Here is a 27381-nt window from a genome sequence, read left to right as displayed (position 1 = left end):
TTCAAATCCTCACAGCAAGAAAGAAGAAAGAATCAGTGTATGAAGATTGACCGTTTAAATCCAGTCGAGGATGCGAGGAGTCGACAAAAGGAAGATAGAATGGGAGCGACTTCTTGGGAGATCGGTTTGGGTTTAGAAAGTGGATGCGAACTCGTTATGCCGTTGCTGTAATGAGAACTTACTTAGAAAGACATTCAGAACATCGGACAGGTTACTTCCTACCGAAGATTCCAAAAGAGCCCTGTTATCCTAGATTAGTCAATATAACTATGTACATACATTCGACTCCGCTCCATTTCGGCAAAATCTGTGTCAAAACAGACTTATTTTACCTGTAGGAACTTAATGAATTTTCCATCTAACTACTCTTCATTTCCCCTCGATTACAACCAAAATGAAATTACCGAAGGTGAGTCAATGGCCTTCCCATGCCATAAGTCATGAGGATATAAAATGTTTCATGAAAATTCTCACCGCTGGGTTCAAGAAAAAAAACAAAATAGAAATAATAAAAGGGCAAACATAATCATTAAAATCGGGCAGCAGTTGATGGTAGACACCCAATGTGAAGATGTAAGGAAAAGGCTAGTGTAAAATTTAATATTGGGCATTTTGTTATATGGTCTAGAAACATTGCTGTTGAGGCAATAGTATTAACATATCTTTGAAACCAATGAAATTTGGGTGTGGAGAAGAATAAGACAGATAAAATGACTACTACAATTCTGCTCCATGATTCATGCATGGTGACAAACTGACCCAAATATTGATTTCGAAAGAAAATATTTTAATACCAACTCTACCATTCATGTCTTCTAATGACGTTATTCTTTTACATTACTTCATTCTTTCAAAATTCCCTCAATTATCCCCACAGTAAATTCTTTTTGGGAATTGCTCAAGATTTATGAAAGCATAGCAGAATTTATGACTAGACTGGACTGGAGGGTTAGGCATCTTACTCAAAATCAATGCCTGGCTGCTAAAAATATAAGAAAGATTAGTGGATGCAGAATAGACGTGGATGGGTTTGGGCAGTGTGGCATGACTTGACTTGTCGCTTTCTTCCGTGCCCTTTGCCTAAACTATAAGCCTAAGAAAAGGTAAATAAGGCTTTAAAAATTGTGGAAGGTCAGAATCAAAATAATTGGAGTCCATATTATGTTAATCCATATTATTACCGGATGACACACCAATCAAATAAAGGAATTTCATTCATTATTCAGTAAATTATGGCTTCGCTGTAAAAGTTACGAGCTGAAAATCAATCAAGATTACAGAAAGTATTGAAATTCATAAATATTATTGACAATATGCCAAACATTGTAATGTGACAATTACTGCAGTGTACCTGTGTCAATGGATAATATATGAAGAAATTGTATGAATAGAAAAATTCTTGAATTGATAGCGAAACGTTCTGCCAGAAGTGAAGACGAGTATAATAATTTCAAAAGTTGTGTTGTAGAATTGAATTAGCTTTTTATTTTCAAAGCTCCCACTTCCTATGAAATATTTGGTTTTTTAATGATCTCACTTGGGATGTATGGCGCTACTGGGGTTTATTACACTTTTCTTCCATAATTGTTCAATGACGTAAAAGTCCTGAATATAGTTGCTGTCCCATATACACATTTAGTCATTCTGGGCCTTAGATCTTTATGCTTTTTCAAATGAGTAATTTGAGATTTTGGCAGGAAAGCGATTTCAAAAGTATCACTTAACGTAGTTTTTTGTTTTTTAATTACTCTTTAGTAAAATACGTAAATTTTTTTGCGATCTGATCTATCGAGTCAAATTTCTCTAGGATACTTTTTTCCAGACTCTTGGCGCTGACTGAACTAAATTATTTCTGATTTTCAGTTCAATTTGATTGGATTTGTAGTCTACTAATCATTTTGAAATGCAAAGTAAAATCTCAAATGGCTATCATTAGGATTCTTTATGTCCTTCATTAAGGCTTTGAAGGCCTTCATTAATGCCCCTTAGATACTGAAGGTGAAGTGATCCACCGAAGGGTTTCGATTTTAACGCTAGAAAAAAATATTACGACCAATTTTTCGATGTATTAAATAATCTTAATTCGCTAAACGAAAAAAGTGCAGTTTCTTTGCCGTTTTAACCCGGAAGGGGGGCTGTGGTAGTAAAGGATTATGGTGGAAACGGGGTTTTGCGTATAGTGAATATGGAATTAGCATGGTAATTCCAATTTCATTCAACCATGTTAATTTGAACTTCACGGACTTTATGCCAACCAACTCTATTCCTTTCATTCCTACCTTATGTTAAAACTGCGTTTATGATAAATAGGATCTTATCCTTGCTCTGTACCTGGAGATGGTTTAGTAATCGACACCTGAATCGTAATTTAGTCATTTTTAGTTGACCAAATAATTATTTGACCAATAATTATGTTACAATATTCACCAATTGGCCTTAAAATCTTCTCATCTGAGTTCGAGATTAAAAAAACGTCTTCAAATTCGAATCGAGAGGTATTTTTGCTTACCTTCCCTGGTTACAATAGCTCGTTTACTTCTTAAAAGCGCGTGAGAACATTTTGGATTCCTTAAAGGAGAGCTTCTTACATAGGGCAGCGGTGTGAGAGAGATAGGCCGAGAAGGTCTGCCTTAAATGGATTTAAGGTGTAGTCACGAAGCTTCGAAGAAGAATTTTAACGCTGAATTAAAATGATGTAACTTACCTGCAGTGTGGTTTGATCATTTTCCTAAAATATCTTTTTTAATGCAAGGAAATTGTCTCACTTCTGGTACGTCTTTATGGGAAGTGAGTCTACCCTTTATGGGTATTAAGTCCACGGAAATTTGCAAAACCGCTAATTGTTGTTAAACAGCTATTTTCCGGGTGAATCTCTCGGATATCTACTTAAATTTACCTCAGCACAAGTTATGATAAGGTCCCCATAAAACAAAATAGCTTTGAAAACTCGTAGTTTGACTACCATCTATGGATAAATTGATAGCTTGAATTAAGCATGATATTTATTTCACTTGAATAGGATTATTTATAGTAATTTGAAAGTGCTTATTTAATTTTATTTCGTTAGAAACCCAGTGGTACTATTATCTAAGTTTTGTTTTTTTTATATTCTGTATTGGTCCCCCCTTTAATTGGTCATACACTGTCTCTTTAAATCAACATTGAATCGACGGCAGTTGTATTGGAAACATTTGAAAAGTAAAAAATGACTCGTGAGGTATTGGAAGTCTGGAGAATTTATAGGTGGTGTAGTGCATTGAAATGAACGCTGATGTGAGTAATTATCCGTTTAATATGTCGATTTTACACCCTCAGCAATACAGCTGTAGGTTAAATATTTTATTACCTACTCCAAGTCGCCCTCTTGCATTAAAAAGTCCTCCATCCAAAAGATAACGCATTTTATTTCCCTGCCTCTAATCTATCGTACTTCCTCTCCCTTCCCACCTCTGTCCCTCGATATTCCTTATCATGTACCCTTTCTCAACATGTCTCCTGGAAAATCTACGGAGCCCTACGCTATCAGTTAGGGAAGCTAATCAAGCTTAATGACTCCTTTGAGTTCATTCAATGTCTTGTTATTTAATTCTAGTAATAGTTAAATTGACGGAGAATTATATGGATTTGGTTCGTTGGGGTGAGGTGCGGTTTGATACTAGCTACACATTTTGCCCGATACGCATTCTCGAGTATCTCGTTTGCATTTGAGACAAAATCCATGTCGTATATTTGTGGGGGGGAGGGGGAACCAAAAGGAATCGCGAAAAAGAAGTTTGAAATGGGGAATGAATGGCATTTACAGTAAGGGTGGGGTAAAAGTTACCGGAAACTGAAAATTAGTTTGATTAATCGATTTGTTTTTGAATATCCTACATACACGATAGCTTCAAAATAAAGCATGTCAATAAATATACATTAAAGTCTTTAATTGGATTAATCAGCAGACTACGCTCGAATAACATGAAGATGGCTCTCCCGAGCACTATCTAAGTAAGTTTGAGGAGATCATTAAGTACCTGTAGTACGAGAACAAAGGGCAATTATCTTAGATATTATAAATTAGGATATGGAAACTCATCCTTAGTTTAATATTAGGTTGACGCATTTTTCTGTGCAAAGAGATAAATTCTATATCTATGTCATGAGCAGCAAGCAATGTGGTAATCGAGCGAAAAGTTTTTCCAAGGGGACATCAATGAATTAGATTTTAGACGTAACATTTATGCCAATTATAAGCAGATTTAGCCTCCATACGATGCTATCGAGTAAAAACAGTGATAAATCAACCTGTTGTCAGCAATGAAAGAAAATCGAAAGAAAGAAAATCATAAGGATAAACTGCCTCGTGGATAATGAGAATAATTTGCTCTGACCGTTCGTAAAATTTTGGAGAAAGTTCAGTTTGGAGAGTTTAATATTATAATGGATGATACAGTATGATATTCATGAGTTGCAGGAGGACATTCTATTTAATATTTTTGTGTGTATTTTTAAATCGACGAAAGTGTTCGAACTTATTTATTTCAACAGTTATTTTTTCTTATTACTGACTTCATTTTGCATAAGTTTATATTTTTCGAATATTTTTTATGATTAATATTCGTGCGCCATTGAAATTATGATTGAGAATAACCGCTATAGAACCACCACTTCCTGTTATTCATGTATAATTTTCGTATCCCCGTCAATATTGCCTAATATCCGTCACTATGCATAATAGCCTTCAAGAATTGATAGTTTCCCTTATTTTACATGGCATAAACTTCATTTTCAGATGATTGATTTCGCTTATATTTTATGAGCATTGAATAAGGCTAAGAAAAATCGCTGAATAAATCATAGCATTCTTTTGGTGGCCGTTAAGTACATGTACCTTTGCAAAAAGATCTTATTTTTATCGGATAGAATATATTTTAAACATTTATCGATGGCAAAAATCCTGCGATTCAAATTTTCATTGCTGTTCTAATGTATATTAAATCTCTTAAGAGAATTGATGGTTTCAAATTAGATAAAATCTCGTATTAGCGCCCATGGTGGCAGTAATTCCTTAGAAAGTCAAGTTGTCAACTAAAGCTTTACACAGCCCTCGGTGTTGATTTATTTTTTACGCACCCTTTAATTATGGGATCATATATTAGGCCCGTTGACTTGTCCTCGCCCACGGCGTATCGACGTGGGGCAATAAACATGTGATCGCGACCACGATCATCGGAGAGAATGACACGGTAATGACTGGTTTTTACATTTTGGGGCTATCAGTGCCGTATTGATTATGGAAGCCACTTCTCTTAATTCAAAGTCCTCGCGCACCGAGTGCGTTAAGCAATCGTTTGGGCAAAAGTAGGATAAGATTTTTATCAAGGGGACGGGAACGGAAATAGCGTCCATGGGAATTCATTATTTTCGCTCTCCTTTTGTGTCATACTGGTAAAATAAACAAATAAACAGCCAGTTTCGTGTTTACAGGCCTGAAGCAATAGCTGCTGCTTCATCTGATTCAAGAAAAAATGAATCTCTCTCAAATCACCGGATAATTTTCACTCGTAATTTCATCGGCAATTTATTTTCTAATTAGGAGTCAATTCTGCGATTTTCAAGCAAGTGTGCCACATACAATTCATCTTGTATTTTAAGCCTTAATAGCTTCCCTAACTGCTATATTAAAACAGTTATACTATTACTCTTTACACTTTTACCTTATTATTAGCACCATATGTATTCAAGTTATATGTCTGAATAATTTCCCTCTGTTATTTATTCTCGCGTTGAGAAAAAATAATTATATAATACATTCATACGTGGGTAAGTTAATTAATGAGTCGCAAACAGTGGCAAGACAAACGCAGGAGCTGTTCCGTACATATCATTGGGAACGTTTCAATCATCCACCGCTCAGTTCTGACTTTCCTTAGTGATTTTCTCTTGATCAGTGTTGACGTAGCTTAGTAATTTTCATCTGTTCGGTCCCCTAAAAAATCATTTTGGTGGCCGACGTTTTGAAAATGATGATGCCGTAATAGAAGTGGGTTCTCGTTAGCTGCGACAGCGAACAAAAGACTTCTTCGCCGCAGGCTATCGAAGACCTGTAAATTGATTCTGAATGTACGGGGTGAATATAGGGAAAAGTAAAATACATTTCAGGAAGCTACTATGATTTTTATAGCCGTGTGTGTGTGTGTGTGTATGTATATATATATATATATATATATATATATATATATATATATATATATATATATATATATTTATATATATACACGGCTTTAATCGATTGCGATTTGGATTTTTAAAATAATATTTATAATAAGTATTATTTTACCAGATTAAGAATTAAGATAGGTTTTTGATGAGCTGACGCACCTGGACTACTACTGTAATCCCAGCACTAACTAAGGTGATAACAATTTTCTTTAAACCTCATACATTGTATTACGATAATTTATCCTTTCACCATGCATACTACGTGTAAAGTCCTTGATTCCAGCCAAAATGACTATTATTTTCCTCGATGTAACTCTCTTTTCCAGCATTCTATGCTCTATCACCATCTTCAGCATTCCATTGACTTTCAGAATCACTTTCATACACTTGCCATACCTCCTTCTAATTTCTCCCATAAACTCCTTCTCTTCCCCAGTCTTGCCCAGAACTTCGTCGTTTGTTCTCTATACTGCCAATTTTTTTCTTTCTTTTCCGCACCCACATGTCTTCCATTGGAGGAATTTGCTTCCCAATCTACACTTATCTTTTAGTCTCAACGACCAAGCTTTGTAACGATAAAAAACTTTTCTTCGTATCAAAGTCTCTTCTAGTCTTTTCATTTTTACTTGCGTTAATTACTACTTCACTTTGCTGGTCATCAACTCCCGCGTCTTTGCAAACATTTCTTTACCTAATGCCATTCTTCGTTTAATGTCTCCACCATCATCCAAAACACTCCCCAAGTACTTTAAAACTGTTAACTGTTTTACTTATTCTAGACTGTGTCCCAAAAAATTTGATGATTATCTTAGCCTTCCTCTTAAGTGAGATTCTCATTTCATTTGACTTCAAAATCAGTCATATTCTTTACTATAAATATCTGTATTTTTTAACCCGGTGTCAAGTATTTTCATGAAATGTTGTATCCTTGCTGTAATAAATATTTCTTGCAGCTATATTTCGCCTTTGGATTTTCCAGTTGTTATATGAGGAATATATAATTAATGAGATGTAAGATGGAATAGGTTTCCTGAGATGAAATTAGAGAATTTCATAGGTTCCTTTTCTTTTGATTAATTCTCATCTTATGGGTACGAATCACATTGATGTGTGTATATTCTATTCCTTATATATAAACACAAAAACATGAGAACCTGCAAAATGAGGAAGAAGTATTTATTCACATAGATATAGATATAAGGAAAAGGAATAGGAATACATTAAAATATTCATCTACGATACATCTACTTAATACCCCGTAAGCCACCGCAAGGGCGTGGGGCTGGGGGGGGGGGGGGGTGTTAGGGCACCACCCGTAGTTAAGAAAAAAAAACCGTATGCAAAAGCCAAAAATTTATACAGTCTACAAACAAAATATTGTATTCATTCATGCAAAAACCCTTACACCCCACACACATGCAAACAAAGAAACTACCAACTAGCATACACATGCACCGACAAATACGAGTACCTCGTATACCTGATGCAATATTTAATTTTGTTTCGATTTGTAAATTAAATGTTTTCAATATTTCTGAAGTGACTCTGGTTTCTTACTATTATGATTTCTGATTGCTCGGGGAAAGAATTTGTATTTGCATCGATCTGTACTCGAATCTATCTCCCTTATTTTATCATTGTGGTCTGATCTACGAGGGTCATCCGGAAAGTAGTACCCGTTCGTGAAATAAAGACACAAAAGTAAATATTAACAAACATAAAAAATTTTATTTGAAAGAGGATACTTTAAACTACTTCTCAACATAATCTCCAAGCAAATTAAGGTATTTGTCATAACGTGTGACAAGTTTCTGTATTCCTGCTGCATAGTCCTTCGCCGCCAGCTCATTGAGATACGCGAGGGACCCATCTTGCACAAATTTTTGCATAATGCAGATGGTGTTTAACAATTTCATGAACAATTGTTCGAGAAACATTGGGAAAATGCTCACAGATGTCATCAATTGTGACGCGCCGATCGTTCCTCACGAATTCGTCAACTGAGCTCACCAGTTGGTCTGTAATGACAGACGGTCTCCGCGAACGCTCATCGTCGTGTGTGTTCCCCCTCCCCATGTTGAAGTTGCGACACCACCGCCGAACAGACGACTCGTCCATTACATTGTCTCCATACACCTCCTTTAATTGGCGATGAATATCACATGGGCGAACGTTTCTTGCATTGAGGAATTTAATCACTGCCCTCACTTCACAACTGGCGGCGTTCTCAATTTTTTTAAACATTGTAAACAATCACAGAAATAACACAGGCAATGCTAGCGTCACGCAACTTGGCTCAGAGAAGGCAGACAAGCCACTGAAGCTATCTGACCTCGTCCAGCGGCTACTCGCGTCGTCAGCACTTCATGCGGCACGAACGGGTACTACTTTCCGGATGACCCTCGTACTTGTGTAGTGTGGGGCCATTATAATTCCTGTAGTTTCATCGTTTGTTCTGATCCTTTCTAAAATTCTAAGTCTCGCTTGTTCTCTTTCTATATCAAGTGGCTCCCAGCCTAAATCTCCTAAGAGACCTGCCAAAGTTGTGTTCTTATTATAATAATTTTTAACGATTCTGGAAGATTTTTTATGGACTATCTATCTGCTTGTCTATTTCTTTTTGCCAAATTTTCTCCCAAGGATCTCAAATACTTGCGGTATATTCCAAATTTGGTCTAACTAGAGGAAAATAACGCCTCACCTTCCTTTTCCTTTCTGTCTTCCCCACCTCTCCTGTGCTTGTCTTTTATACGTGTTTCTATCCTTTTACCTTATACCTATATCGATGTGAATGATTATGTGTCGCTTATATGTCTGTATTATCATTATTAAGTTATATACTGGTTAAGGTAGGTTTTGAATATACACATCTACCAAATATTTTGTGACTCCTAACAAAATACAGAAACCTATTCTACATCAGAAGCCTATTCAGTATGATAGGTATGGGATGAGAATCCATATTAATAAAACAAAGGCTATGCGATTTTCCAGAAAGAAAAAGGCTAAGCTAAGCATTAAAATAGGAGGGGAAAAATAGAGCAGGTAGAACAGTTTACGTATCTCGGTACGGTTTTGGACCAACACGGTCAAAGTAGTAGGAACGTAAGGAGAAGAATTGCGCTAGGCAAAGAGGCGACAAAGAGGGACAAGGAGTAGGGAGTTGATGGCAGGAACGTTGAGTAAGGAAGTTAAGAAAAGACTTTGATATTTTAAGAAAGATATTTAAGAAAACGAAAATATAAGCGTAGTTATATATGGCGTGGAAACGTGGTCACTGAAGCAGGTGGAAATACGTAGATTGGAGGCTTTTGAATTGTGGGTGTGGAGAAGAATGGAGAAGGTGAAATGGAATGAAATAAAAACAAATGAGAAATTACTGAGAATGAGCTGAGAAAACTAAGGAGGCAGAAAAAATGGATGAATGGCGTATTGATCGGCAGTGGGATGTTGAAGACTCTAATAGAGGGGAGAAGAGGGAACGAGGAGAAGGCAGGAATAGGATAGGGATGCTGGATGGTGTGAAGAGAGGAAGGAAGTACGTAGAGATGTATAGGGACTTAGTTTAGGCTAGGTCCTAGTATTGTATTTTGTTGGGAGTCAAAAAATATTTATTTGGTGGTTGTGTCCATCCAAAGCCTATCTTATCCGGAAGATTACTTAAATATGTATAAATATTATATGTGTGCATATATATATATATATATATATATATATATATATATATATATATATATATATATATATATATGTAGCGGGTCGCGGTAGTCCAGTGGGTAGAGCGTTGGACTGCTGGCCAGAGGGTCCCGGGTTCGATTCCCGGGCAAAGGCACTCTGGGCACCTGCAGCTCCACCCAAGCCAAAGTTTTTCGGGTACCATTTCTTCCTGGATAACCATAACCGGCACAGGGAAAGAAACTGGCCCCCCTACCCTGATGTGTGAATTTCACACGCCGCATAGGGCTTAGTACTGGGTGATCTCTACCATCACCTACTAAACCGACCTTCGGGTTGATTACTGGATTACTGTGTTTATGGTTATATATATATATATATATATATATATATATATATATATATATATATATATATATATATATATATATATATATATATATGTGTTTAGCTATATATATATATTTATATATATATATATATTTATATATATATATATATATATATATATATATATATATATATATATATATATATATATATATATATATATATAGCTAAACACATACAAATAGATTTTACCAGAATCAGATTAGTAAATATTTCAATTTCATAATAAAATTTTGGAATGAAATATTCAGTTATAAGGACATAACCATTGTACTCGTTAATTTTAACTGCAAAATGTAAATACTTTTGGCCTACCGTAATTTTGTAAAATAAAATTTGCTCCTTTTCCTTTTTTGGTTGAGCTTTCTTCATATTTTCCATTTATACGCCGTAGGAAATTTTAATCCCCCAAAATTAAATTACTCTCACAATTAATCTGACTCTTATGTCTTCTATTTTTTGAGCCTGTTCCAAAAAAACGATAACGTTAATGGACACGGCTAATGAAATACTCATTTTTTATGCCATAAATAATTGGGTACGGTGGATACGTAAAATTAACGAATTGTTATTTAGCATTCTCTTCGGGGCAGCTGACGATTGTCGCCACACAGAGGGCTCTTTTTAACATAATGAGCTGGAGGGATAACAGCGACGCACGAATTACGTTGGAAATCGAAAAAAAGTCTCCTCTTGTTAGTATTTGCTGTAACTTCATTTGAATCATTTTTTTTAATTTTTATGCTCCGGGGTTGTTTATCTTTCTATCTAATAACTCTTTTAATGGTTGTTAAATGCTATCCGCATTCCTTGAGCAAAGGAGGAAATAAGTAACCACAGCAGTGCTACCGAGGTCCGGGATACTTTAAGTAATAAATGCCAAACAAAGCCCACTACTGTCGCTCAATTCGATCCACCATCATTTAAAACTTTGAAACTACCCGGGGCAAGTAGCTCTCACATTGTATCCCACGTTGATTTTGAAAAATAATTAATTTCATGAAAAATAACGCGAGTATACTTTTTTCTGAGTTGCCCATCCCTCATCGAGGGATGAGGGATGGGCAACCCAACCCTGAGAGTTCTAAGTTATATCAGTAATCATCGAAAACCTACTCTGAACCAGAATTAAGGGTTTTCCCTCTTGAAATTGAGAAGTCATTCGGAGTTTATATGCCATACTTTGAGAAAGCAGAATATTCAAAACTCATTTCATTGGACCCGCGAAAGAAGTACGGTGAATCAAAATGGTTATTGAACCCATTGTAGGTGCACATTGTCAAAATTTTCAATGGAGGTAGGAAAAAGATGCTTAGTATTGGTTGTTCTTACCACAGAACGAAGGTCTACTATGATCCACATCGATGTCGGTGAGTTATCTCCCACTAAATGTCGTGGTTTGATGTAACACATGCCGAGCAGAAATGTTGTATATTCAATTTTTCCGTATTTAAAGTGATTCATTTAATTTGAATTCTAACTCCATCTTATTTCAATACACCTTACTTCCTTGCAAGGCGAGAGCCGTAAAGTATTAGATATAAGAGGAGATGCTTGTGAACTAAACTAAAATTTAAATAGCCAAGGTAAGTAAGGTGTAAACCAAGGTAAGGTGTACCGAGCTGGTATGCTGTCTAAATAAATAAATTGCAATGATTAAAAATTTAACTATGTACCAATCGTTATTATCTGAATTATCGGAGCGCATTGAGAGAGCCATTAATTGAATGTTTAAAGCAAAAATGTCCCATGGTCGTTTAACCTATCGTTAGTGCGTGGGTGTGTCCGTTATGTAAAAGTCATAATTGTGACGAGACTATGAGGGACTCAGGTTATTTTATTTCCAAAGCATATTTCATGTCAAATGACAAAATTAAAGTAGATTATTTAAATTATTCGAATTTAATGCTATAAATTTACCTAGAAATTCATCAGATTCCCCTTAGGTTGCCTATAGGAATTACCCATTCAACGGGTAACATGCACTTGCTGCGTTAAAATTTTGATCGCGAGCATTCATAGTTGAAAAATATACCCTACGGTCACGGTACTCGACGATCTAAATCTAAAAAGAACTCGAAGAAATCACCGTGAAATTATTTTCAACCGAAACGCATTCGGTTTATCGGTCCTCGAGCACCCTTGTCAGACCACGATATCCTCATTGATATGACCGTTAGCCTTAATATCGCTGAAGGACCGTAATAAAGTTAGGTCGCGCGAAGTTGCTCGCTAATGGATGGTCTATCAGTGTCAAAATGTTTGAGAGCCCTTGCACTTAATGCCCCGACTACTTAAGGAGAACGCCTCGTTTGTTAATGGGCGACGTTTTGAGGAAACGGCGCCAGCCGTATCCTCCTCCACCTCGGACGATACTTTTGTTCTTGGCTGCGACAGAATGGATGGGTCGCATAAATCTCGTGACTTTTGACCCGTGAGTTGAAACCCATGTTCCAGTCCCTCGGCCTCGGGGTGGTGAACGGGGTTTATCCCGGTCCCGGTCACACGGGCGACCTCTGTCACCTTTCCGTGGGAGCCCAAGTGGGTCAATTGCTGCGGTGCCCACACGTGGTAAAATTTCCCCCTGGGTCTTCGAGGGGGGAAATTTTTTTTTGAGCAACCCCCCCCTTCCCCCCCGAGTGCGATGCATGAAAGGGAAATGACGACATTGCTCACCCACAACTTCTCCAGCACACCCATTGCGTCGCTGAAATTTATCGTTATTATAGTTATCCCATTGCGATTTTTCAAAACCCTCGGCGAAGAAAAGAGGAGAGAGAAAATATGAGATCTTGACGCATGGTGAGCGGGGGGGGGGGATCTTTACGACCTCAGGCAGGGGGGAGAGACTGAGGGTTCTTATGGTCCATTTCCATGAAAATTTATTAGCACTCTAAATAAATTCAGAAGAGCGCGTAATGGGCGCCCCGTGTTTGCACGACCCGTCACGCTCGCGACTCGCCCCTCTCCGTCTCCACTCCCCGTACGGGAAGCGCTTTGTGTAGCTATCGCGCTTAAAAATTTTGCGCAAAAGATTGCCATCCGCGAGTCGTAATAAAAATCGTTTTTTTTTATGAATCATAGAAGAGTATATGGATGTTTCCCTCGCGTCGGCGTGTTTCGTACGATTTGTGGCGTCGGTCTCAACCGGAAAAAGCAATCATTGTCGCGGACTCTCTCAAATCCCATTACTTAACCTGTTGACCCACTTTGACCGTAACAGGACTGATCATCAGAGTGGAAGTAACCTACGCGTCGTTGGTATTCCTGCGCAAATTTTCGAACCTCTTTCCATTTCCCTATGGAAACATTTTTTTAAACGTGAGGCCCTACCAAATGGATGTGTCTACGTATTTGTACTTAAATCGTCCGATGTCAACGGTGCTATGCGTTCCTACTTTTATCAAACCTCGGATACAATTCGACCTGTGCCGCCATAGGTGTACCACTTATTATCCGACCTCGCCGGAATTTTTGCCCCCAGTCTTTCTTAAAAATTGAGAAGAATTTTGGGAGAAAAGTAATCCCCAAGCCACACACCCTAGCGAGGGTTTGAAGGGTACTATGTTAATAAATAAATAAAACGAAAATTCTATTACGTGTGGATCTGTACACATTCAGCTGTATGCTCTTATGATTAACAGAGTCGCTGGCAGAGTTAGACTATAATTAGTGTTAAAATATAGTTTTAGTATATAATTAGTATAAAAATATAATATTGTCAAACAATATTTTTGTTGATAACTGAGGATTTACTTATCTACTACAAGGAGATCCGAAACTGGAAATTGTAGACTATCACGAAATTAGGCGATCGTTACTGCCACCATGCGTTCCTATTTCTGCTTAAATTTGATTTAATTAATTGTATATGAACGATATTTTGTAGCAATTTCAATGAGCAATCAAGTAATACCTCGTTTGGAAGTTAAAATTCGTCGAGGAATGTTCAATTTTGATAGAATACCTGATGTTTATTCTTCGGATTCACCCTGACGTTCCTGGTGCATGCCAAGATCCAAGGTTGATTGCCGGCATTCCCCTTCGTTTGGTCATTTACCGTAAAATATCAATTCCCAGGACATTGGTATAGGACCCACGGTCCGCCACTGCTCTTAATGCGGCCCGCAGCCTCTGCTGCTGTTTTCTTGAAATTGGATTTGCATACCATAATATTTTTGATCAGGATGCAAGAGGAAAACGCGTTTGCCAACGAAGCTTTCACAAGTAGGAGCGAGTTGATGACAAGGACGTTGAGTTAGGATGTTAAAAATAAATAAGGGAAAAATTTAATATGGATAGAGGTTTTGCACGGCGCGGAAAAATGGTCGCTGAAGCGAAACGATCGGTGTGGTTTGGAAGATGTGGTTGTAGAATAGTAAAATGGGAAGAAAATAAAACAAACCAAGAGGTGCTAGGGACGGTATGGGGGAGGAATAGAGGGTAGTAGGAGAGTCGCAGAGTAGTGGTAGATTAGTTGAAGAAATTCAAAGGAGGCATGAAAAATGGAGGCAGAATTCAATTATTGGCGATGGAATGATAAATACCGTGATAAGGGGAGATGGTTATGCAAGAAAGGTTGGGTAAGGAAAAGTATAAGGATGTTGGACGGAGTGGAGAGCGGGAGAAAGATTGAGGATTTGAGGGCAGGTTTACTGTTGATTGGGGAGTCAGGTAGCCTTTTTACTGAATGCAGGGGTGTTCAGACTGCGTCTATCCAAAACATACCTAAGATGCTAACCTACTTGTAAATACTATATTTGGTGTTGAAATATTAAAAAGTTGTTCATACATTTAATTTAAAATATTTTTAGCTATTTCAACTGCCTAAAAGTTTAAAAAAATAATTGAAATGTAAGATTTTATTTCTATATTTACTACGATTTTTGTAACGCCACCCGAAAACTCATAAAATACGAGTCGGCTCGTACTTAATGTGCCGCGGATGTGGAGAGGTTGCATATCAGTGGTCTAGTCCATCTAGGATAATAGGGAAGTAAATACTCATCCTTGTTCGGGGGGGGGGGGAGAGGGGAGCCATGCGAACAGAAATCCCTAAGTGGAAAGAGTATCGTACGTGGATGAAGAGAGAGATAGGAGAGGAAGTCCGGTTTCCTCTCCCCCACCCGCTAGTTTGCGAGCTCGTTTGCATCTGCATAAGCCCCCACGAAATGCACTCTCCCCTCGATGGGGACCATTCTGAACTTGGACTCGCCCGAACCGAAATCAGTCACTCGCGCGTGACGTCAATGTATTATGTGCCCCTCAAACTTTTCCCCTCTCCTGCATCCATTTCTCCTTTCGCGGAACGTCATCGGTCGAGTTTAACGCGAACGAGCTATGCCTTCGAAGTGTTTTTGAAAAAAAAATAAATGTTTAATGTTCTACGATCAACCCTGACGCCGCATTACGGTATCGTTCCTTTTAGTTTTAGGACCACCGACCTTTTAAACGCGGTTTCATGACGATGGAAAAGAAATTAATACCCGCGCGGTGCGGCCTCGGATGCTTGATGGCCCGCGTGAAGAATGCGATGGTGACACTTTCTGGGACACCATTGAGTGGTCTCGGGAGCCGATACCACTGCGTGGTAAAACTCGACCACTTTCCTGATTCAGGGCCATTTTCTCTCACCAAAACCAACGCGGGGTATCTGCTGGCTCCCTTGGACGAATTTTCGGACAGTCCTTTCACTCTTCCGAGAATTAACATATCGATTGAGAGTTCAGGACGATCTAAAAAGGAACCAATTTACATTGCAACTATAAGCAGGAGATTAGGCGAAAGTCGATCGGACGTGTGCTTGTACTGCGATCGTAGGATATATTTATTTTGTTTCAGGATTGATTGGAAAGATTGTAAAATAATGAAGAAGATAGAACGAATTGGTCGTACCTATAATTAATAGAAAATAAAAGTTTATGCTCGTCATAGAAACTCAATGATGCCGTGGAAATATCGCGAAAAATTAGTTGTTGAAGCAAAAGGATTAGCATACATTATGTGTTTGTGGAATATGGCGTGGAGGAGGACGATTAAGGTAAAATGCTCGGAAAGGATGGCAAACGAAGTACCTCGTACGTACGAAGTTAGAATGGTGGAGATGGAGAGAGGGGTTGCTGGGAGAAATCCAAAGAGGGCAGGTAAGTTGGATGCAGAGCATTTTGATTACCGATAAACTCTTGAAAATTGATAAGAAAGGAGGACGTTAGGTAAGAGAGGTGGGCAGTGGGGTAAGGAATGGAAATATAGGGAAGTAGAAATTGTGCGCAAATGAAGAAGGGTTAACTATAGAGCAAGGCTTTTGGTCGAGTCGTTTTATTCCAGGCTTCGTAGTGCAGCGATGTTCAGTCCGTGTCTCCGCGGTGAAATTCAGGTTTAATTAAAGTACACAAAATAGGCAAATTAATTCTTTCCGTTGGAAGGAACCCGCGGATTACACTCTAACTCCTTATCTTCCATATTCATCCAATTTCTCTCTAATGATTCTCGTTTCTATTAATCCATCTCCCGCCGTTAACATCCACTAATATTACGCTAGCCGCAATTTACTATAGATTTATACATTAAAAAGCCAAAAAATCTTAAATAAATTTTCCTTTTCCCAAACAAAAATAAATCAGTAAAAATAAGTTTTCCTTTTCGTCATTTAGATTGCACCCAGGGTCCTCAAGTACTTTCTCCTTTTCCGTAGAAGATGTGTCACCTTTCTTTCGGACGATTAATGCGCATGTTTTGGAAATCCGACAACGCTGCTTAACTTTTATGATTGCATCCACTCCTTCATTAATGTTCTAATCCGAAACTTATAATGCACCAAGAAATCTACGAGTCAGTATAGGATTGAAAATTTCCGTATATATTTTACTTCTGTAGAAGATTGATAAAATAAAATGTAAGCATCACAAATGAAAATATAAAAAAGGCTAAAATATTCCCTTATTAGCACAAAAGCTTTCGAGGTGAGAAGTCAGAGTCATTGTCGTGAAAGTTAAATTCTGTTGTGCCTCCAGTCCCCTTTTCAATACATGGTTATTTCTTAAAAAATACAATATTTTTGCTGTTAAGAATGGTTTTTAACTTTAACTGAATTAATACTAGGTAAAATGCTGGTTGTCCCCCATGTTTAGTGAAAAATTACCGTATTTTAAGAATTGAATGAATATTGGTACCAACGGTTCACAAATTTTTTCAATGAAGACTCGAATTTACATCGCCTAGAGTGCACTTAAAGGTCGTTCGTGTTTCTTGCTCGCGATTTTCCAACTTAAAAAAGTTGAGAATGCGCACACAATGCTGCGCTTGCCGTCTTAGATTAGGGTACAGAATACTTGAAATTCCACGTATACCAGGCTCTCCAGTCATGCTACATGCATTTAAATTCATTTTTGTATGGCAAATTATAATTTTTGCTTTTATTTTTTTAATGAACTCATCTAAAAAATGAACAATTAATACTTGCTTGGAGAAAATAATTTACATACAACTTTATTTTAGTTGGGAGCTCCATTTCACTACTTCGAAATTTGATATTTTACCTTTAGAGGCGATTAAAATTACTGCCGACTGATAGGATTAGTCATGAATTGGGTTCTAAATTTTCTCTGATCATTTAGCATCTTTGAATCCACTGACGAGTTAACACTAGTGGCATACAGAGCTATGTTTTATTACAGCGACCGTTCAATGGCAAAGAAAGTTTTACCTATAATCTTCCAATATAAACTTCTTAAGCTAGCATTGATCGTGATATCTGTTCACCTTTCTCCTAAATAATTCCCGTCTCCTTTTCAGTAAAACTGCTTCCTCTTTGCCCTTCTCGACCATCACTGACAACGGACAGACCTGAAAAGTTTTCAATATGAGTAAGTATTAATTATTTAGTTTCTGTATTCCGCATTTATTTTCTTGAAAATATACGCCTTTGTTGACGTAGAAAGCTTTATCTTTTTGTTTCCGTTCGTTATCATGCGAGACACGTAAGACGTATTATAAGACTTTTCTGCCTCAAATAGGTTTCGATAAATTCACTAGATTTTATTGATTAATTACGCCTTACCTGTGAGAAAAGAAGATATTGGAGAATTAAGAAGGCCTAATTAAAACAGAAATCAATATTTGTTTCCCTTCGAGACCCAGACCATTTTGTACCTTAGCTTGTTTCTGCATTTTGTAATTAAATGTAATGATGATTAATCAGCCATTAAAAAGAAGATCCTTTGCTATTTGGGTCATGCCTAATTGGTTCAAAGTTATGTGTGCGATAGCTCGTTGTAGCTGGGTCTATTTTTCAAATTATGTTTGACATATTTACGTAATATTTTTCTCAGTAAAAAGTGAATATCGCCCAGTCTTATTGAAGCCTCCAAACAAATGTCAAAGAATAGTTTGTGATTGTTCAGTTTTTGTGTTTTTGTAAATTGACAATTTTGCCAATTGTTTTGCGTATTTAATTTGTTACCATTATTAACAACTCCGGGGAATGGGTAAATATGTATTAAAACAGATTATTAACTATAATTACGAAGAAATAAGTCGTTTGATTTTGCCTCCTTAATCATCTTAAGACTAGCAAAAAATAGTCAAGTACCAATATCAGTTTTTCGCGGCAGTATATAGCACTTACCAAGGATTCTTTTCCTAGTCATTGGCACAGAGATACCTAGTTTATTTCACTTGGTACCAAACTCTGGCTGCGTCATATTGCTTATGATAACCCTCCCTCGATCATCTTTGCTCACTCGAATGTGAATTTATCTGAAGCTGGGACAATAAGTATCTCGAATATTAATTCAAATCACTATCCCATCGAATAATATGGGTTTAATGTATCCTTGAAAAGGCCTCCCTTAACTCATAATAGCCTTGCGAATTGTGATAGTGACAACAGCTATCTTCAATTGGAAAATACGTTATATTTCAATGGAATACGCTATAAAACCTATTTATTTCGGGTTCAAGGATTGTTAAATAGTTCACGCATGTTCATGGAATAATTTATAAATCAGTGGATATAACCTAAACTCATTGTTTTGGCAAATGGGTACAGTCTCCTTTTTCTTCAGCAAGAAAGAATTTCTGAATAATTTTTCGGTCCGCAAGACACCCACGTTAGTATTTCGGCACTAGAAAATTTGTTTGTGACATTTGTGTGTTATAAGAACACTATATCGTTAGAGTTTTAGACCCAATATTAAAAAATTTACAGAAATCCAATTAGCGATAAAATTTAGTGATGATTTTCAGTGCACATAGTAGGAGTACTATCAGATCGATAATTTTGTAGTGTTGGATTACATTATTCTTCTAATGAACCGACATTTTTCTCTGCTACATTTTACATACTTCAAATTTTCTGACTTAACGAAGCCAGTAAAACATATATTCCCATCACTACTGCAATCATTTTAACTTACTCGTTAGTAGTCAAGGTAATTTCCTTTAGAATTCCTGTTGAAAACACACATCGCTCCAGTGTTCCTATAATGGTCAGTGGAGACTCGGTTCCCGAAATTACCATGCAGCATACTCATTTTCCACTTCGTTCATTACCCCAGGGTACTCGTTTTTAATTAACATAAAGTAACTTCCTTCCTTCCAAATGATCTCTTGATGTACCTTATTGAAACATCTTTCATCCTGTCTGCAATGTTTAGTTAAAAATGTTTTTATTTTTTCCCGATTAGTCCAGTAATTTTTGTCGGAGGCAAGTGTAAACATTTACTTTTTTGCATTTGAAGCCGTTAGGCTTTTAACATGTTATTCTACGTGGCTACTTCATCTTTAACAGCATGATAACTTTTTGAGTTACCCATGAATATATTTTTGAAAGTTAATGAAAATTATTTTATTTTGCATTTTCATTGGAATTACAAACAGACTTGCGCCGTTTTCTCTTTGAAAGCCTGTCCTACACCACTTTCCTTAGCGTACCGAGCCGAAGACATTTCTTGACTAGAGATATCCGAAAAGTGGACGTTTTAATTCGCTGTCAAGAAGGTTTTCTGTTCAAAAAAACACGGAGCTCTCGGGGCAAGGATGTCTAACGCGATAAATATCCTGCGGATACTTTTTCACAGGTCACGCTTCATTTACCTTAAAGGTCGAACGAAGGAAGAAGGTAGGAGAGAGATGGAGCGAGGAAATACGAATTAGGGGAAGGTGCTCAATGTGTGTTAACACCTGTCTCTCCTGCATGTGCGGAAAGTGTGGAATTTCTACGTATCACTGCTTCCCTGTCTTCCTTATCTTCCAAAAATCGGGTGTGTGTCGGGTGCTCTGGAACTGAGATTCTTAGCATTTATGTTTGCGTTGGTTCACCGCCCTGGGCACAGATTTGGAGCAAGGGGTCCTCAGTCCATTAACTGGCGAGCGATGTAGGCGATCGTAAAAATAAAGAGGTGAAGCATCGCGCACTTTTGGAACAGCCACGAGGCTTGAGGTTATACGTGAAATATTGGCTGTTGAGATAGAAGTTCACGTAATAAATTTGTCTTCAGTTGAAAAATAAAGTGGCAAATTATAAAGGATCACAAAACCCAGCTTGATTGATTGCTCGACTCGAATTATGCCATCGTCAAAATTTGGTAACATGTTTGCTCAACGAAGTAATCGCCCTGAGCGCATATAAGATACCAAGCCTGTTGCAGGTTGGAGTCATGTTTTGTGCTGGTATTCCAGACAAGATTGCGCGTATTATAAAAGGAGATTTATTTCATTCTAGCATCATCAAATACAATTGATACGAAAAGGAAAGTAATATATTTCGAAATTTCCCGCCGTAGGAACTTGACATTAAATAATAATCATTTTTATTACTTTCATATTAGGAAGTTGCGGGTGAAAATAACTGAAATAATGATTATAAAAAAATAGAAGTCTGATGAATCGAGATGTGTTGGAATTCAACAAGATTTTCTTTTTTAAAAGACGTCCGTGATAAATTATATATTTGATTTGAGTGAGTTTGTACTACAGCTTTACCTTCATTTACATAGTACTCTGGAAACCATCGCCGAGGCGTGACAGGAGGTGACTAAAAGCCAGGATCACAGCATCAAAATTTCATCTTAATTATTAGTTACAATAAAGATGTAAAATAATTTCAATTGAATAACACTGCAGGTAAATGCACTACAGTATCAAAGTGTGAGATAATTCTTCAAAGTGTGAGATAATTCTTCACACTTGCCAAACGAGCTGCTAGTAACAAGAATAATACATTAAAATATCGTGTATTCTCGTTGGCGAGGGAATAGTAGCAACAAGGAATCAAATGATAGCAATCCGACTTAAGGGTCAAGAGGCTTCAGATTGGGCCTGTGCTTATTGTTTAGCAACAATACGTATGTGTCTGGGCATCTTTTGTTAAGGCACTTAGATAATGTTGTGATGGGTAGATTAGGTTTTGGTACTGATAGGTTAATCCAAGAAAAGGTTTTATATTCCATCTCTTTGAGGATGTCTGGTTAATGGTTACTAAGTAGCCATTCCTTCTTTTTTGGAGTTACAAAATACCCTTTTGAAATGACGTGAGCGGTTTTTGGGATAACAATCAGATCGCATAGACTACTTCTGTTAAAATTTAATGTACTCCTCTTCGGTTCCCCCACTCAACGGTTGTGCCATTAGGTGTGTCCCCCATGCGTCTTCTACAAGAAGAGGGACAGAGGAAACCGTAATTTTCGGCCATTTTTGGCGAAATGCATGCGTCACGTGAATTAATGGAAACACTATGGAAAATAATTTCGCAAATGTTCCGCAGGCACTCGATTAGGGCGGAAGATGGGACGGGACATTCTAGGAAAATGGCACCCCGTGTTTTTAGGCCGCTGAATTTCGCACCGTCGTTCCCACGCCTTAGTGGCGTGATATGTGCTTTCCGTAATAATAATAATAATGTTCTCATTTTTAGGCAATGTCGTTATTAAGACCCGTATTAATAATTTTCCGCCCGCACTAGAAATGTCCAACCTAAATAATTCCCAGAAATATTTGACAAATAATTCTCCTAAGACTCATAAAAAAATGAGAGGTCTCTATAAGAAAACGGGCTATGAAGTTGTATATCTCGGGCTCACCAATTCAGCATTGAAAAAAATAATTTTAGTGTAATTGCTGGGTACGTTCTTTGGAATGAGCGACGTCTCAAAAGATAAATTTTGAACCATATTTACGCTGTTGCTTTCAGACCACCAAACATATATCATAAGCAGTGTTGAGGATTAGGTTTTGATAAAAAATCCATTGCAATTTCAACACGAAATTCTAAGTACTTCCTTTCACGTTGAACTCTTTTTTTCCCAACATAATATCGCACTCATTTCGTCAGACTAACCATTAACTTTTCCTACCATTCAAAATATTTGTTCTCTTCCCCCTCTTTTCTCACTTACCCATCTATCTACAACATTCTTCACGCACCGCTTCCCAGTATATTTCTCGTTCACTTTTTCTGCTTTCTTCCAAATATCCTCACGAAAAAACTCTTAAAAATCTCCTTTTTACCCAATCATATGCGTAACGAAACAACTGGAAGACTCTTTTAACTCCCCGCAGTTTGTGGAAGAGTTGGTAAATTTTAAGTGAATCTTAATTGCTGAATTTCTAATTTCGTGACTTACAAGTTAAAGTCAGAAAAAACAACGATGAATGCAGCATTTATTATTTACCAGAATAGTATTAATTAGGCACTGATAAAAATCATACAGTACTACAACAGGAAGTGACTACGACACGAAGTTTATATTACGAACATAACATGAAAATTAAATGCATGAACTAAACTACTAGATAAATACAAAATGTATGAGTTTAATCATAAAAGACAGTGGTTATTAAAACCCAGAATTTTATTTGGTGAACGTCACCAAAGAGAAAAATAAGGACAGATGACTTACTCATAGGCCTGAGTTCACAAAGCCCTGGCCTTCAGAACTCAAGGCAGTAACGATAGAAAACTACCACATCTAGGAATTTGAACTACACGATATTAAAAGGTTTACTCTTGAGAGAATGCACAATTATTTTATGCATTACACATATGTGAGTGAACACTCCCGCCACGATCTCTGTCTGTAGCTGTACAATAGGATTATGATTGAGACAAATTTTCAAGTTCGAACTGAATCAGATTATTTATGCGTGAGAAGTGAATAGAGGGAATGAATTGTCTACGAATAGTGATTCTTGAAATTACATCATGGAAACTACTGCCATCTAAACATACCGTGAGCAGCTGATCGGAAAGTCTCGGGTTCATGTCTGGGCAAGCACCACCGGAAAACTCCGTAATCAGTTTCTCAGATTTAGGTTAATGGCGTCGGTGAAAGTTTAGAAAGCACGGAATCAAAAATATTTTCCTTCATAAAGCTATAACCCGGCTTTCGATCAACCCACCTCAATGATAAAAAGTCTTTTACTAAACATAGTAAGAATACATCTGTACCATTCAAAATAGTTACACATGAGCAGTGTGGTGTTAACTTTTAAAAATTTATTTTGATTTTGTTGGTCATTTATCTAAAAATAAATCGTTTATTTTTAGTGTCTGGGTGCAAGTCGTTAAATCGATTTTATGAACCTGGCGTTGATTGCTTGCCATTTCCTGGTTACGACTTTTCTAATTTCCTCCGTCGGTGAATAACGTATGTCACGCAGCGTCTCAAGTTACGTGGTTAAGAATTTAAGAAATTTTCGTGTTTCGAGTCTCTTTTTGACCATACGATGCTCATCTGTGGAGACTATAGCAAACCCTTGACCACCTCGCATACATTAAGGCGATAAATATTCTGCGATGACCGAGATAACGCATGTTTCTTAGGCGAACACCGTGGACTTTCATAGGCCCCAATTAAAAAAAAATGTTCCTTCGCCGAATTTCTATATATTCTTTCGAAAGGTTGGAGAGGAACCTCGTGTGAATTCTGAGTCGGGAGTGGAACGGTGTCTGTCTCCAGAGGCGGTTACACGGTTGCGCGGAGGATTTTTATGTTTTTAAACCCGTGTCGACGGAGCACTTCAATGAAATGATTTGCTCTTTCGGATGCCATTAAATTCGCCGTAAAAATTCGGCGTCACATTATCGAGTTCTCGTAAAGCGAAGGGGATTGTAAAAAATAGTAACGAATTGGATGGTCAAAATTTTTTTCCTCGGTTTCTCTCTGCACGATGGGTGACCGCGCGTCCCAAGCAATTTGACTTCGAACTGATCCGACTTGGCCATTACCACAACATCTCACTTTTATGTCCAAATTAAGTCTCACTCACACATTGGGCTCAAAAGTGTCCCATGAAAATTTCCTCTTCAAAAATGGCTTAAGAAATAAGTGGATGTTAACTGCCAAGCGGAAGATTTTACGCACGAATGATATCGTGTTTACTAGATTTCAGTTTTATGTTGTCTTAATTAATACGCTTATTGTTTCGGGTAAAGTCATTATTTGAGAATCGTTTGGTTATTTGAAGTGACATGCAAATGCGTGTGGATATTTGCTGTGCCTGAAATAAGAGAAATTTGTGTTAAAAAAATTGGATTTTTATATCAAGATTTTACCTCGATTACAGAATATTATTACTACTTTTAAAATAGAAAATAAAAACCACTAGTTGGCATTGTCATAAGCATTTAAAAAAAATCAAAAATGCATTTTTTATAAGTCTTTTGAGCATAATAAATATTTGTCTTTTTCATTTCATTTTATTATTTCATAATAAATATATGTCTTTTGAACAAAAATGACTAAAAAATGTTTCGTTTACAGTTATCGTCTGCTGTTTTCTATTGAGAAGCCACAATTAATTAATATCATCACAATTAATACGAGTAATTGGTAATTAGTTATAGGAATCAAAATTTATATTTCTCTAGTGCTCCAATAAATGCAGATCGATGATACTTTAATTAATGTTGGGATCGATTTATTTCACACCATTTACAAGAAAACCGATAGAATACTTTAGTATTATAATGATTTCAACAGGATCTTCGAAAGAAATTGACGCTTGGAAACGTTTGGTGTGATTAGCCAAGATCAAGTGTTAAAGCCTAGGGATACAATGATTTTATAATTTGGATCTCATGCAGGACCCTAGTTGTTTTTTTTCATTTTTGGTTACGAACACTTACGAATACTATGCCCTTTAATTTTCATGAAATAATCTCGTGCGAAGTGACTGTTTTGAAGCGCTTAGGGTACTTAGACGGATCGTGCCTCTCCGCATTTAAATTCAGGCCACCCGCGGAGAGATCCAATTGCTGACGGATTCATAAGTTGAAAGGTACGACAGGGAGAGTGACAGACTCTGCACGAGCCATAAAATATTTCCCTGCATGGAAACTTGGGCGGTTTTAAGGACAGGAAAGTGTGCTACAAGCGTGACTGATTCTACGAACTATCCCGATGACATGTTTTGACGGAAGGAAATGAAACTCCGTAATTACGCTCACTTCCACTGCACGTGATAAGCTCCGAATTCCATAGATGACACCTGATAGTTTAGGTGTATTAGCCTAAGGGTATCGAGGCGGGCCTACTCTTGTTTCTGCAATCTTATCTCTCCGAAATTTACATCTAGCTCCCGGTTTAGTTTTTATTTTTATATTTATAATTTCCGATACATTATGACTTAAATACGATGTCTCAAGAGGTATCAAATAAAAAAAACTCGTTTTTAAATTGAATATAAATGACATTTACTTAGCTGTCTGGAATTTTGTGGTCGTTTCTCAAGATACGGAGGCAGCTTGAGTGAAGGGTTCGGAACACCGTTCTGATTTCTGGCATTTTTAACTTTCACCATGACCATCAACCTATATAGGTCGGGATACTGATTACGCAGTCTTTAACGGCACCGGTCAAGAGTCATTATCTTGGTGTGAACCCAGGACGCTACGATGAGCTGGCTATAACTCTACCCACTAACTACTTTCGTGCTCTCTGGAATAAGAAAAATATTTCTTTGCGTCATTCGACTGCTGATAGTGAAACTCATTGAGTAAAGAATACTCATCCGAAGACACAAAGAAATTCAAACTCCATTTAGTTCGGTCGTTTTCTACTAAATATTTCAAATCTGTTCAGATCTTTTAACCAGTCCGTTAGGACAAAAGTTCAATTTGCTTGATGATTATTTGTCTTTCTGATTGAATGGGACCTTAAGAAAATAATCACTATGCTTCCGTTATTTTTTCCCCAGGGTTTATTTACCAAAACGCAACTTAATTTATATTAAATGGGGTTTAACTAGGGAAATTGATTTGTTGCGGGAAACGGACGTTGAGGGAACCTTATTGGCCAGACCAGATTGATCGGTGGCATTATCCACGTTGGCTCACGAAAATATCATTTAAGAGTGATTTTGAGGATGCAAGGAATTTGTTCACAGTAATATGCATCAGATTCCTATTGATACAAGTATAGCCTTTGAGATTTTTGCATGTGTGATCGAATAAAAAGTTTTTGATGCTTTTATGTGTAAATTCTTCATGATTTTTCTGTTTACGTAAGGGCAGACTGGGTATGCATGCCTATCAGTTCGTAAATTGTGTGCTGCCGCTCATATAACAGACAGGATTATTTTAGGTGAGTAAGTAGCTCAATTTATACGTCAAGTAATTGATTAAATGTTGGCCTTCCGTATTTTTGAGATTGAACTAAAAACATCATATAGTCCTCTCTATTAGGATGAAAACTCTTCAATTTTAAACTTTCTCATTGCATTGTGAGCCATACATTTTGTGTTACCACTTGCACATATGTATAGCATTGTAGCTATTTCTCTTCAATTTTTTCATAATGAATTTCATGATTTCAACGAGGAAACTATGATTGATTCTACGACTACTTCTATTAGTACTAATAAATATTAGTCGTTAAGAAAACTTCTGCGACCTTCGCCATTAGATTTAAACTTCCATTAGCTATGCATATATCATGCATCTATTATGTTTATTTTTTCATCATCATGCATTAAATTGTGGAAAGACGCATTAATTAATTTCGTGACGCAGAATATTAAGCGACAGCGGATTATAAGGAGAAGAGAATAATTAAAATCTTTCCAACCATAGAATTCAAATGGCTTGGAGGATATGAGTAACATCCATGATAA

Source organism: Hetaerina americana, unplaced genomic scaffold (genome assembly GCF_022747635.1).
Source record: "Hetaerina americana unplaced genomic scaffold, ioHetAmer1.1.p SCAF_9, whole genome shotgun sequence".
Classification (NCBI taxonomy): domain Eukaryota; kingdom Metazoa; phylum Arthropoda; class Insecta; order Odonata; family Calopterygidae; genus Hetaerina; species Hetaerina americana.
The sequence above is the reverse complement of the archived record's forward strand: the minus strand, read 5'-3'. Positions refer to the sequence as shown.